At 33.3% G+C, this 13,500-nt stretch overlaps 1 pseudogene; it reads left to right on the top strand.

The window, feature by feature from the left end:
• Positions 1-1,487: 1,487 nt before the first annotated feature.
• On the top strand, positions 1,488-13,110 carry LOC143412121 (large ribosomal subunit protein mL48 pseudogene; annotated as a pseudogene).
• Positions 13,111-13,500: the final 390 nt, after the last annotated feature.

Raw genomic sequence — 13,500 nt, 5'->3', positions numbered from 1 at the left:
CCCTCTCTTATTTATTACTTCTTTCTTATACTGGCTCTTTTTTTTTATTAACACAAATTGTATCTTATTGATTTTTTTTCTTTAGGTGTCAGAAACACAGATTGAGACAAACACTTTCCTAAATCTGTGTTTAATTTTTAATCATTATTTTATTCTATTTTTCTTTCCAGCCATCCAACTTTATTTCAATCATTCATCCACATAAAAGTAACCATTCTCATGTGTTTAATATGTATTTTTATTAGCCTATACTCCTGCAAAAGAGGCTTATTATTTTGTGTGCATTGTATAAAAGTATATGCTTCATACTTCTAGAGGCAGGAATAATAGTCTTAGGATCCATTCATGTTACTAGTGCATCTAGACTATTTCCCTAAGGTGATGAACATTTTCTATCTTTAGCTAAGATAGGTATTATCATCTGTAGTTGCTGCTTCCAGCATATTGGGTAATCATAAGTCAGCATCAGAGGGGAAATTCATGTTAAGCAAGGCCATTTGCTACCTGTTACTTGTTGAAGGGATGTGACTTTATTTTAAAACTCTGGTGGTTTCTTTTATGACTCTTTTCTTCCAGGGTTACCATAAACCTAATAGAAAACAGGACTGTCTACAAAGACTTTGAACTCCATTGGATAAAAAGGATCACACACAGAAAAAAAAAAAAAAATAACGTTGAAATTGCATCTTATACGATCATAGTGAACATACCTATGTCAGTCAGCTTTTCATAGCTGTGGCCAAAATATACAACAATAGCAACTTAGAGAAAGAAAAGTTTGTTTTGGCTCATGGTTTCATAGGTTTAGTTTATGGTGGGCTGACTCTATTGCTCTGGAACTGAGGTGAGGCAGAACAGGACAGAAAGGTGTGGCAGAGGAAAACTCATGGTTCAGCTCATGGCAGCCCAGAAGTAGAGAGAGGAGGAAGGGGCCACAGGAAGATGAACACATATGAGGCTTGCCCCCAGTGACCCACATCCTCCAGTCACACCCCACCTGCAGTTACCACCCAGTTAGTCCATTCAAACTAGCATGGACTAATTAGGTTACAGATCTCTTCATCTAATCATTTCATCTTTGAATAATCCCACATTATCACAGGAACTTTGGGGGACATCTTCTATTTAAACCATAACATTACCCTTCTAAAGACTATAACTATGGGTTGTATGGCAGATATCAGCATTTTGGCAATATGAGCATTGTATTCCTGTAACTATTGTATTTTGGCATATTCTTAATTGAAATGTATGGAAACCAAACCTACTGGGTGAGCAAATTTGGCTAGAAATGCCATAATTTATGTGTTTTTGAATAAAATTATTCCTAATTCATAATAGGAAACACGGGGTCTGTTGTATGACCATACATATAGTCTATACCAGCATCTGACAGCAAGCCAAAAGTTATTCTCTACCTCTAGAAAATGCATTTTATATGATATCTAGTAAATCTGAGTCATTCCTTTCTCTAGAGATCCCGTAGGATGATTCCATCAAGGTAATAGGCCAGTGAGATATCTTGTTCGAGGGTGAGATGGTAATTGATCCTCTGGACTAAAAAATAGCTGGAGTTGAACAATATATAAATAAATAAAATAACATGACCAGTGTTCTTGTTCTTTGCTCATGGTAGTTGAGTTCTAATGCAATGTACATATCAGGAGAGTGGCTCTCAGGGGCTCTCTACTAAAGTCAGGACAGCTATCTGGGAAAACAGCTTTTATAAGCTGCAGTATAAGTTATCAAGTCCTAACCTGTTTCATCATGTCTAAAATGAAAATATTATTCATCCAATTAGTAGATACTTACTGACCCCATTTTATGTTAACACCAGAAATACAAGAATAATCCTGCAAAAATGGGGAAAAATATGAAGAAACAAAGGATATAATTAAACTTCATTTTCAAGTATGAAATTTCTGGACTACCAACTGGCTCTGTGACTCTCCCCAAGCTCAGCAGGCTTTTCTAACAGGGTGAATGGTGGACCTCTTTCTCCTGGGTTTCACTTTGGGAATATGAAGTACTGGCTTTTTCTCACAGGGCCTTCAGCAGGTCATCTTTCTTTTTATGTATTCATTAGTTTGCAATTCCCCCACTGCACCTCAACTGAAAAGCAAAGAAAAATAAACTTAGTAATTATTATATAATGTCATACTGTGTTTTAAAAATAGGTAGACGATAGAAAGTATAACTTTCTTTATCCTCATTTCCATTTTGGAATTATTTGATATCTGTTCACTTTACTTATAAAGTTATCTTCATGTTACCCTGTTTGATTGAACCCTGTTCCTATGCTTGAACCTTCATTTCTTCCTAAAGTTTGAAGGTCTAAATAAGAAAAATCTGATTATGATAATGAGATAAATATTGAAATTCCTCAATTCTAGCATAGTTAAGAATTTTGAATGATGACACAATATGAATTCTGAAAAAGAAGAATCATGAAGTAGCTTACAATTTTATGAAATCAGATTCTAAATAGTAACATTTAAAATATTTAAAAAGAAATAGAACTCTTAAAATATTTTAGAAGGAAAAGAAAACCAATGAATTCATAGTTTGTATATCATTGCTTATAGATTACAACATGCTAAAAAATTTATTAAAAATCTTTCATTACAATAGGAAAATTTTATTTGAGAACAACAGGAGATAAACCACAAAATTAAGCTGGATAAACGTTTCATAACATTTGAAAGGCATAGAGGCAACTTTATTTTTAGGATGCCCTTTAGAAACACAAACCGAATAAAACAGCAATTTCTATTGGAAGGAAACTCAAATTCTCCCACTCTAATATAAATGAGTAAAGGATTTCTCTGAAATCTTTTAATCCACTCTAGAAGTCAATCTTCTTACAGAGAGAGCTATTCTATTATTTAGACATTCTGAGTAAAATTCTACCTGAATTAGTAGTGATTGCATTGTAATCAGAAAATAAGTGCTGGTTTATATGTGTATATTCTGTAGCTTTAATTGTGGAGAGGTATATGTTAAATCCCATTACAAAACAAAAAAACTGTTCAGCCTGTGAGCAGGTCACTATCAGAGCACATACATAGTCCTTTCTGGTTTAAGTTTTGTAGCTCAACCCACTTAGGGCATGGGTGGAAATTTGAGATTGGTGTCTTTCTTCAACTCAGGGTAAACAGTTCAACAGTAAATGAACTTTTGTCTACACTGTGGTCCACACTATAGGGCCTCACTTCATTGAACTTCTGGTGTGCAACTGCCTCTGTCCTTTTGAACTTCTTTCTCCTTTTCCTGAAGTCCCAATCGCTTTGTGTCCAAAGCCATACTAGTGATTTAGTTACAGATAATTTTGTTCCTTGATGTATGGGGATTCATAGTTTATAAGTGAAAGGAGAGAAAATAGTAGACTCCTACTCTGGTTCAACTCTAGATTTTTAAATCCCAGTGAAAAGATAAGATACTGAATTTCATTTCCTGATGTACATTTAGCTGTATGGTGTTTTTCTAAATTTGTCGTTGTTGGGTCCTCTTCTTCCCCAACATGTATTACTGAAAGTCTTTTTTTGGGCTGGGGATGTGGCTCAAGTGGTAGCGCGCTCCCCTGGCATGTGTGAGGCACTGGGTTAGATTCTCAGCACCACATAAAAAGTAAAATAAAGATATTGTGTCCACCTATAACTAAAAAATAAATATTTTTAAAAAAAGAAAGTCTTTTTTTAAGCAGTTTCCTAGGGAAAAAAGGAGTTTTTAAAACAGCTGTCTTGCATATGGTTTACATAAAATGAGTTAAAACTGTGGCTTCTAAAATGAACTTCATAAACTTTTCACAAACTCTTATTTTTATTATTTCTTCATAATTTGTTAAGTAGCAATATAAATAATGTGTGTAATAACTTTTACACACATAAATGATCAGTTTTGGTAAGAATTTTTTAATTGCTTTCATATCCAACTAAAAATAGAAAGCTGATAAAGGATTACAACTAATATCTCAAAATATTTATTTTCCCTGGTTGTCACTTAGGGTTATAAAAGGTATTCTGTTAAGTATTTTCTAATTTCTATGAAAACCCTTTTATAAATGCTGGGTGCATTTAAGCAACAAACTACAGTTCAGGAATATTAATCAGGATCACAAAAGCATTCAAAAGTCTTCTATGGAGTAACTGAAGTTTGTATACTGAGAAATAAAGAACGAACTGATGAATCATCAAAAATGCTGTAAGAAAAGAAATAAAGGGTACAGGAGGAAGAGGAGGAGGAGGAGGAGGAAGAGGAAAAGAGCAGAAAACTTATTTCCAGAAAATTATTGCTAAAGAGGAGATAAAATTTGTGACCTATAGTTTCACATGAATTAAAATCCAGCTGAAGAGGTAGTTTTCTTTACAAAGGAGATTTGAAAAAGGAGAACTGAGAAAAAAAATCTTGAAAAAGAAAAGTCAATTAAGAAAAATAGTGAGGGAAAATAAATACAGTTAAATGCAAGGGGACAGATGGAGTATGTAAAGACAGAGAATCAGGGTTGTTCCTAGAGCTGTATTTGCCCAAGACTGCCCCTTTCTTTCCAGCTCCCCAGTGAATAGCATATTGGCAATTGTACAGCATCCCTTTGGTACTTGGAACACAAATACCTCTCAAAGCATCCCAAGAATAGTGATGAGTGAATCTCTGTGCAGCTTTCCTCCACTCCTTGACCTTGCTCTGTATTATTGCTTTGAAAAATGAATTAATCCTACTCTTTGTAGCATTATCCGCACTAACTCAGGTGATTTGTCAGCAACCCTAACTGCCAACCAGCCTCCCAGAAGGGACTCCCTAGATGAGATGCGGAGGGGCCAGTCTAGGGCTTCTGGTGAGCCTGCCATGGCTAAGTAATTGGACATGTCTGGCCTGCATAATGCCAGCAAAATGTCATTTCAGTTTCATTCCCAGATATTCCAGCATAGAATAAATAGTAAGTTACAGTCCCAACAGGGGCATTTCTAGAGAGTACTTTTTGACCTTCCTTGTTGATGTTTGAACTCCTACCTGGGTTATATATTGATTGCCTTGTTTAGTAAGAAAAATGTTAGTTCTTCTTGAAGACCCAGCTCTAAACTTCCTTCCTTACCAGCATTCTGCTGAAAACCTTCAAGTTGGATGGATTTTTTACATATTCTCTTCTTCCTTTTCATTAACATACTGGATAAACTTTGAATTTGGCAGTTGTCACTGTAACAAAACAATGAAGAAGAGCAACTTATAGGAGGAAAGGTTTATTTTGTCTCAGAGTCTCACAGGTCTCAGACCAAGGAAGGCTGGTCCAATTGCTTCAATCCTGAGGTGAGGCAGAACAACATCATTGCAAAGGAACTGGTAGAAGAAAGCCACTCAACTCATGGCAGCCAAAAAGCAGAAAAAGAGAAAGGAGGGTACAGAAAAAAAAAAAAAAGATGTACCTTTTCAAAGTGCTCCCTTAATGATGAACCTACTTCTTCCAACGAGGTGTTACCTTTTATAGTTTCCACTGCCTCCCAATAATGCCATCAGATTTTGAATCCATCAACGGATTAATGCACTGATGATGTTGGTGTCCTCACGATCTAATCACCATCCCAAAGGCCCCTCATTTGAACACTGCTGCATCAGGGAGAAAGCTGTCAGCTGGGGTAATTCAAGACCTAAACTATATAACACTTTAGATTATTTTCTTTTTCTTTTTCTCTTTGCTCTGCTGGGGAATGAACCCAGGGCCGTCACCTTCTAGGCAAATGCTCTACTACTAAAATATGCTCCCAGTCTCATAATTGTCTGATAATTTCACAATTAAACAATTTCAAGGATGGGCTGAGGGTAGTATACCCAGTGTCCTAAACTGGATTTATTTAGGTAAAGTTAATATCCACAGAACCTGGACAAACACAAAAACCACTAGTTTGAGTTTTTATTAGTTCTTTAAAGAGTTAAAGAGACAATGAGAACATAAACAGACAGCATTGATTCATCTGCTTTGGAGCGGGGTGTATTAGGGATTGAGCTCGGGGGCACTCGACCACTGAGCCACAGCCCCAGATCTATTTTGTATTTTATTTAGAGACAGACTCTCACTGAGTTGCTTAGCACCTTGCTTTTGCTAAGGCTGGCTTTGCTTGCTATCCTCCTGCCTCAGCCTTGAGAGACACTGGGATTACAGGTGTGGGCCACCGGACCTTGCTATCTGCTTATTTTTATCAACATGACTTCCAGGAAATTTTTGTCCTTGGTTAAGACCTCAGTCCTAAACTATACCTTATGGACAGACCATGAAGAGGCACATGGTAGTTTCCCCTTTAGACTTTACCTCGTTTGGGTTTTTCCACAACCTTAATCCACCAATTTCCACGTGTTCCCCAGTCAGAGGCACTTTTCTCATGTTAGTCATCTCTCCTTTTAAACAGCTTTCTTCAAATAATATGGAATAGATAAGGGAGGGAAGAAAAATGGATCTAAATATACTGCCATATTTAACAATTTGGGGGAGCATCTTTACTATGATGTTTATGCTAAAAGAGTGTCTACACCTTAAAATGATCTGCTTCATGCTTCACTTTGGAGGAGATGAAGTAGGAAACAGAGAAGTCCCACTCAAAAAGTCTCACAGTGCTTGGTAATTGAATTTCACCCACTGGATAGATGAGATTCTTAAAGACAAATACCACATAATATTCATGCTTATATACCTAATATCTGGCAAGCTATAGAAAACAATTAAGACCTTCCATATAATTCCCATAATGTAAATACATATCTATTATTTATGTATACTATATATTCAACCAGTTTAAAATAAACTTGGCTTACATTAGCAAATAATAATATCTGCAGCACTTGTAGAATAAAACTTAAAATTATCTACTCAGTGGCAATCTTAAATGCTCATTAGAATATTCTTGATTTGTCAAAGAGTATGTATTTTAGTTTACAAATACTTTACACAACTAGAATAAAGATATTATTTTCATAATATAAAAATTAGACCACTTTAATGATTTAGCCAAATAGTATTTTGAATACTCAGAGAAAAGTTTTAATAATAAAGTTACTAAAATAAAATTTATTTTTTTTCTCTGAATCACACATGAATATCACTATGCCATTGCTTGAGTGCCTTTTAAAAGGAGGATGGCTTGTGCCAAAAAAGTCTATGCTTTCAAATTAAAATAAAATTAATAAAAACATTAAAGTATGTTTCATTTTATGGCAGTAGTTTCACTGCTATTTGGGGAGAAACACTGGTCAGTACAGGATTGCCTAAAGATATGGTTAACAATATGCCTAACAAGTGTTAGGTGAAAATTTGAATGTGTATCTAACATGTAAATCAAAACAAGGATAGACAGAAACTTTTAACTAATGAATTTGTCCTCAGGAACATAGATCTGACTTTTAATTTACTTGCAGATAGTCAACAGGAATTTATGTATTAGGATTATTACGCTCAAGATTTGAACCTGCAATGAAAAGTTTTGACCCTTTCTCTGAGAACACCAAGATGGGATTTCTAACACATCTTTAGTCAGTGTCCCCAGTCCAACAGGGGACACTGAAGCAGACATGAACCAACAAAGTCATCCCAAATTGGAGAAAAAAAGGCAAGGAAATTTGACTCCACATAGGTCACTCATTAGATGCAGGTAACTGAGAAATAGACAGACCCTTTGATAAGAAGCTCTTTCCACTAGAAGAAAGTCCTACCGAGAGCTAAGTTCTGTGTATCAGCAGTAGTCTCATGTAAGGAATGTAAGGATAATCATGCAAGGTAGATAGGTTGACAGTTGGATAGATAAATGGATACATAGAGGCTTAGGAAATGATTACTGCATCGAGTTATGTGTCCATTTTAATCAATAAAATATAAATTTCAGGGCTGGGGTTGTGGCTCAGTGGTAGAGAGCTCATGTGCGATACCCTGGGTTCGATCCTCAGGACCACATTAAAAAATTAAAAAGTAAAATAAAGGTATTATGCCCAACTACAACTAAAAACTAAATATTAAAAAAATAAAATATAAATTTAAAAAATTATTTTTATTGATACATCAGAAGGCCTAGATTATTCTACAGGGGGTTATATTATTCATTTAGTTCAGTAAAAATTTTCAGGTATAGAAAACTTCTTGGTAGATTTTATGTGAATGGTTCTATCTGAGTTGGCCAAGTTAATGAATTTGACCATTCTTACTAAAGGTAATAGACTAATATCAAAGTTCAAATAGAAATAAAAATGTAAATGTATATGTGACATACAAACTTGAATATTCAGCTGGTGATAATATCACTCAAAGCTAAAATTAGTTTTACTTCCTCGAAATGTATGATTTTGACCTTCTTCAAAGTTCCCTTATGCAATTTATTTTATCTTTAATAGAAGAAGAATGTTGGACATTTTTTAACACTCAAAAGAGTAGATTTTTTTGTCCTTTACACGTTTCATTTTGTGACTTAGCCTAAACATGCAAAATGATTAATTACTTCTGTAATTCTAAGCTGTATAATTATTGTTATTTCTAATCAAATATTTTATGATTAACATTAGTGAATATATATTAGCAGATTTTTGAATTTTCTGAGTTTATTCAGAATCAACTGGATATACTGATAATTAAAAGGCAATGTTATTATTAAAATTGAAATAATATGTATTTTGATCATTATGATCCATTAGTCATTTCAGCATGAGTGTTTCTCTATATGCCATTTCTATGATGCAGCCTGCATTTGAAAAGTGTAAAGTTTTAACAAGTGGTTTTACATATATGATTGGAAAATGTTTTGATTTGGGTATGGTCATTGCTACCAAAACTGGTGTTGAGGTTTCATTCCTGAAAGGGATGGTCCTGAAAGACTAAGGAAACTTTAAGAGTTGATTAACTCTTTAAGAGAGATCATTGCTTTTCTCATTGAAGTGAATTCTTGTTTTGGGGGCACAGTATTAATTATTAAAAGTGGGCTAATATAAAGTGCTTTCTGTCTGGTATATATGCTCCTTCCCCATGCATTATCATCTCCTTGGCTTCTGGACATGCTGCATCATGAGGCCTTCACCAAAAGCCAAGAAGATGCTGATGCCATACTCTTGGAGTTTCAGAACTATGAGTCACAAGAAAACTTATTTCTCCATAAAGTACTCAAATATTTTGTTACAGCAACAGAAAATGACTAATATCTAGGATAAGAAAATCAAATTAATAAATAGTAGTAACTTTCAAATATGTCTTTGAAAAACAATGACTTCGAAGAATGACTTGGGAAATTATACTGAAATTAAAATATAATATTTTAGTCATTAACCGAAATTCAGTTTTTCTTTTATATTATTTTGCTGAAACTTGAAATATATAGCTATAGGTCAAAATTATATTCTTTAAAACTTTCTTGTTGCTCATGTCAAGAGTTGAGAATATGGCAGGGTTTCTTTTCCAAATTTCAGCAAATATGTCTGACAGGCCTGGCAGCTCACACAAATTTTGGAAAGCATACAAACTCTTTCACACACAATGGCAGTTACAAAATGCCATTCTGCAAGCTCTTTTTTTCATTACTCTTTGCCAATTTGCAAAGTCTCTTTTTATAGATATTTAAAATTACTTTTGAATGCAAAATTCAAACATTTTCAGAATATGTATGGCATTTAATAATATTTCTATGAAAGATGATATTTAGTTTCTCAATTATATGATGGAAAGTAAAGGTAAATACATGTTCATTTAATCAGTTATTTAAAAAATATTAAAATCCACATGATGAACATTGCCCGAAGGATCAATCTAGAGTGTTTTAGATAGCTTATTTTGAAGCACTGCATCTTTGATGGTAGACTATTTTAGAAAATGAGAAATATGCAGAATGATTGAAACAGTATTTTTGACTCTCATTTTACCATTCATAAGAATAACTGAAAGTTCTATAAGACATTTTTAACTGTTAGATAATATTTTCTAACCTACAGGTGCACAAATTTGAACCAATTTTTCATTGTGTTAATAGAGGTTAACTCCATATCATCTTTAAATCTAAGGAAAGTGTGTTAAATTTAAACTGACATACATATATAAAAATACAGTTGAGATACATGTTTAAATGTTCATCTTTATGTTACATGCACTCTAAAGTATCAAAAACAAGCCAATATCATACAAATAAGCATTATTTGAATTTTGCATTTTACATAATTCATAGCTTCTTCCCTAGACTTTCTTCTTTATAAACAATTGATGTTTACCCCAAACTGCAAATTAAAATATTGTCCATCACTGACATTTATTTTTTACAAAGTTTTCATTTTACTCTCAGGGAAGATAAAACAAAACAAATTGCTGCTGCTGAAAGTCAGTGGGAAGGGTGTTTGAGATTTTATTTTCTCACTTCCCAGTAGACCATAATCTAGGTATAACCATACCATAATGACATTTTAGTCAGCAACAGACCACATAGAGGGTGCTGGTCCCACAAGATTATAATAGAGCTGAAAAATCCCTATTGCCTAGTGATGCTATAGCTGTTGTAGAATAATGCATTACTTGTGGGTTCATGATGTAAACAAAGCTACTGGGTTGCTAGTCATATAAAGATATCACACTTATAACTACATATATTATATAAAATATGGAAATGATAACAAATAACTAAGCTTCTGCTCTATGTTTTTACTAAATGTGGCCTCTATGCATGAGGAGGCAACATCAAGTGTGATTAGTCTATACCATCTAGGTTTTTGTAAGCTCCTATGATTAGCAGCATATTTCTTGGAGTATAAAATTCATCATTAAGCAAAATGCATGAACATATTTGAAGTATAGATAAAAACATTCATAAGATTGTAAAAAACAAGCACTATAACTTAGAGGCTAAACATTAATAGAAATACATGCTTTTAACAATGTAACATGTTTCTGAAAGAATGACTCTCTAATTTTATTTCTAAATAATTTTGAATAATAATTACTATAGTATTAATTTATTGATATTATAAAATATAAAAGAGTGGGTGAAGAAAAAAGTTCATAGTCTTCACAGGAAATTGTTTAAAAAAAATCAGTGTCACAAATATTCCAGTGCCATAAAAGGAAAAAGGTAAAGCTTTTTAAAAGTGGAATAATTATGTTTTCTTAGTTATAATCTTTGGTTTAAGAAATTGTACAAAAAAGTACTAACAGTGTGAATGTGCATGTTTGTGTGCTTGAATCTTGCCTGTCCTGACTTCATAGGATTTCATGAATCTATAGCTTGTTTTTTATTTTAATGCCTGATACTATTTCAGAAATTTTTTAAATATATAGATATAAGATTCTTCTTTGTCTATCATGTGACAACATATATTAATTCTAGAGACTTACACTATTTATCCAATGACTTTTGGCTTTTTTAAACTAAAATATTCTGTCATTTTTGCCTGAGTATTGCAGAATTGCTATCTTTTCTTGTTACCTGTTATCTTTTTTGCCATGACAAATCTTCTATTAAAGCCATCTATTAAGTTCTTTATTTCAGAAATTTCACTTGTCAGTGGTAGAATTTTCATGCATTCATTTTTTAAGGTGTTTAATTTTTATGCTAAATACCTCTATGTTTTTGTTTATTTTTAAAATATATTAATCACAATTTGATCCAATTTTTTATAATACCAATAGATGGGTAATCTGTGGATTTCTTTCTATTGTCTGTTTTTACTCTTGATCGTGTTTCTGGTATTCCTTAGTATTTTTCCATTGAAATCAAACATTTTCGATGATAAACTGAGTTTATATATAAAATTCTTTTTCTTAGAATTTTTGGAATATTTGTGACCCCAATTGTTTTAGACTTTTGCCTAATCTCATTTACATACATGTTATCAGATCACCTTAATCCAATCAGAAAACTCAATTTTAAAATATCAGTAGACTTAAAATATGTAACAATAATAACATGCATACAGGAAGAAAGAAAAATAAAAGCAAATTATAAAGGATATGTGCCCTCTTTAAAAGGTAAAATTTACTGTGAGACCTTGATATGTAAAGGATGCTTATTATTATTTTTAAGTGAAACACCAAAAAATAGTTAAATTAATGTATAATATTATCCTATTAAGGAGGAAGTAAATTATTAAGTAAACAATTAAAAAGTTCTACATAGAAAAATAATTGAAACATATTGTACACATAAAAGAAAATAAAATGGTAAGATGGTATGTTAAATTCAAATACATCATAAATATAGAGAAAATATGTCAATTAAAGGAAGCTATTGTTAGAATTATTTATTTATTTATTTATTTTGCTTCATGGCAAAGGGATCACATTTGATGGGTTGAATCTTTGGTTGCACATTTAGAGACCACAGTAGCAAAAGTTGAATGAATCCCTGGAAAGATGCTGTACCTGCAGAATAACACCTTTCAAAGCAATCCATTTCCTCTTAAAATTCAGAGATTTGAAAGAGAATCCCATTTATTCTGTAGGTTGTGTTCTACTGAATACCAGTGGGTACCACAGAAGTAAGCCCACTTCTGGCTTTGGGTGATACAAGTATCTAATTAAAGCAGGAGAGCTCAAAAAGAGGGGAAAAGTGGAAACAAAAATGTGGAAATCAAAACATTCTCCTGACTGCATATGACATGACCCTAGCAGAGAGTTAGGCCCAGTCTAATTCCTGCCTCTCTTCATCAAAGTCTGGGCAAGTTATGCAATGCCCACCAAAACCACAGAGATAGAACAGCTTCAGGACCAAGGCAACAACATATCCCAGACTCAGTCTTACCATCCCTAAGTGAGGAGTGCATATAAGCCAATGGGGCACCAACATTTGCAGAGATTTTCTTGGAAAAATCTTCCAAAGCAACCCTCCTGATGGAGTAAGGTTATCAGCAAGTGAGCACACTGAAGAAGAATTCAAACAAAACTTCAGATCCCGTCCAGATCTCGAAAAACTGTCGGCCAAGTTGAATAAGTTATTGCAAACCTTTCGGATGCCCACACTGGTGATAGTGAGTGCCAAGGAGAAGCCTTCCAGGTGGTCTGAGTTAAACAGGAGACATGGGCCCTTGGGTATGAAATTTCAACAGTCAAAAATGCTTTCTCCCTTCTGTGGCATGGCTGTGCCTGCCACTTTTTATCACTTACCTTTGAGATAATATGGGGTATCCTCATCCAACAAAAATCATCCACTGCAAAAAAAAATCTGCTTTATAGTATTTATAGAATAGATTTATTATAAATAAGAAAAGACATGGTGGTAGGATAGGAATGGAAAAAATTATGATATAAAGAAAAAAACAAAAGAAATATGTAATTGCTCTATTAATATCAGGCATCAAAAGAAAAGCCATTACTAGGGATAAAAATAATATTACAAACCAAGGAACATCAATTATCAGGAATATATAGATGCAATGAAATATGTATTTACCTAATGATAGAATCACTAACAATACAAAATTCACAGCATAAATAGAAAGACAAATAAATTAGTAGCTACAGGTGGACAACAGTAGTATAGTCATTTTGACAATATCAGTTCTACC

The sequence above is a fragment of the Callospermophilus lateralis genome, chromosome 13 (genome assembly GCF_048772815.1).
Source record: "Callospermophilus lateralis isolate mCalLat2 chromosome 13, mCalLat2.hap1, whole genome shotgun sequence".
Classification (NCBI taxonomy): Eukaryota; Metazoa; Chordata; class Mammalia; order Rodentia; family Sciuridae; genus Callospermophilus; species Callospermophilus lateralis.
The sequence above is the reverse complement of the archived record's forward strand: the minus strand, read 5'-3'. Positions and strand labels throughout refer to the sequence as shown.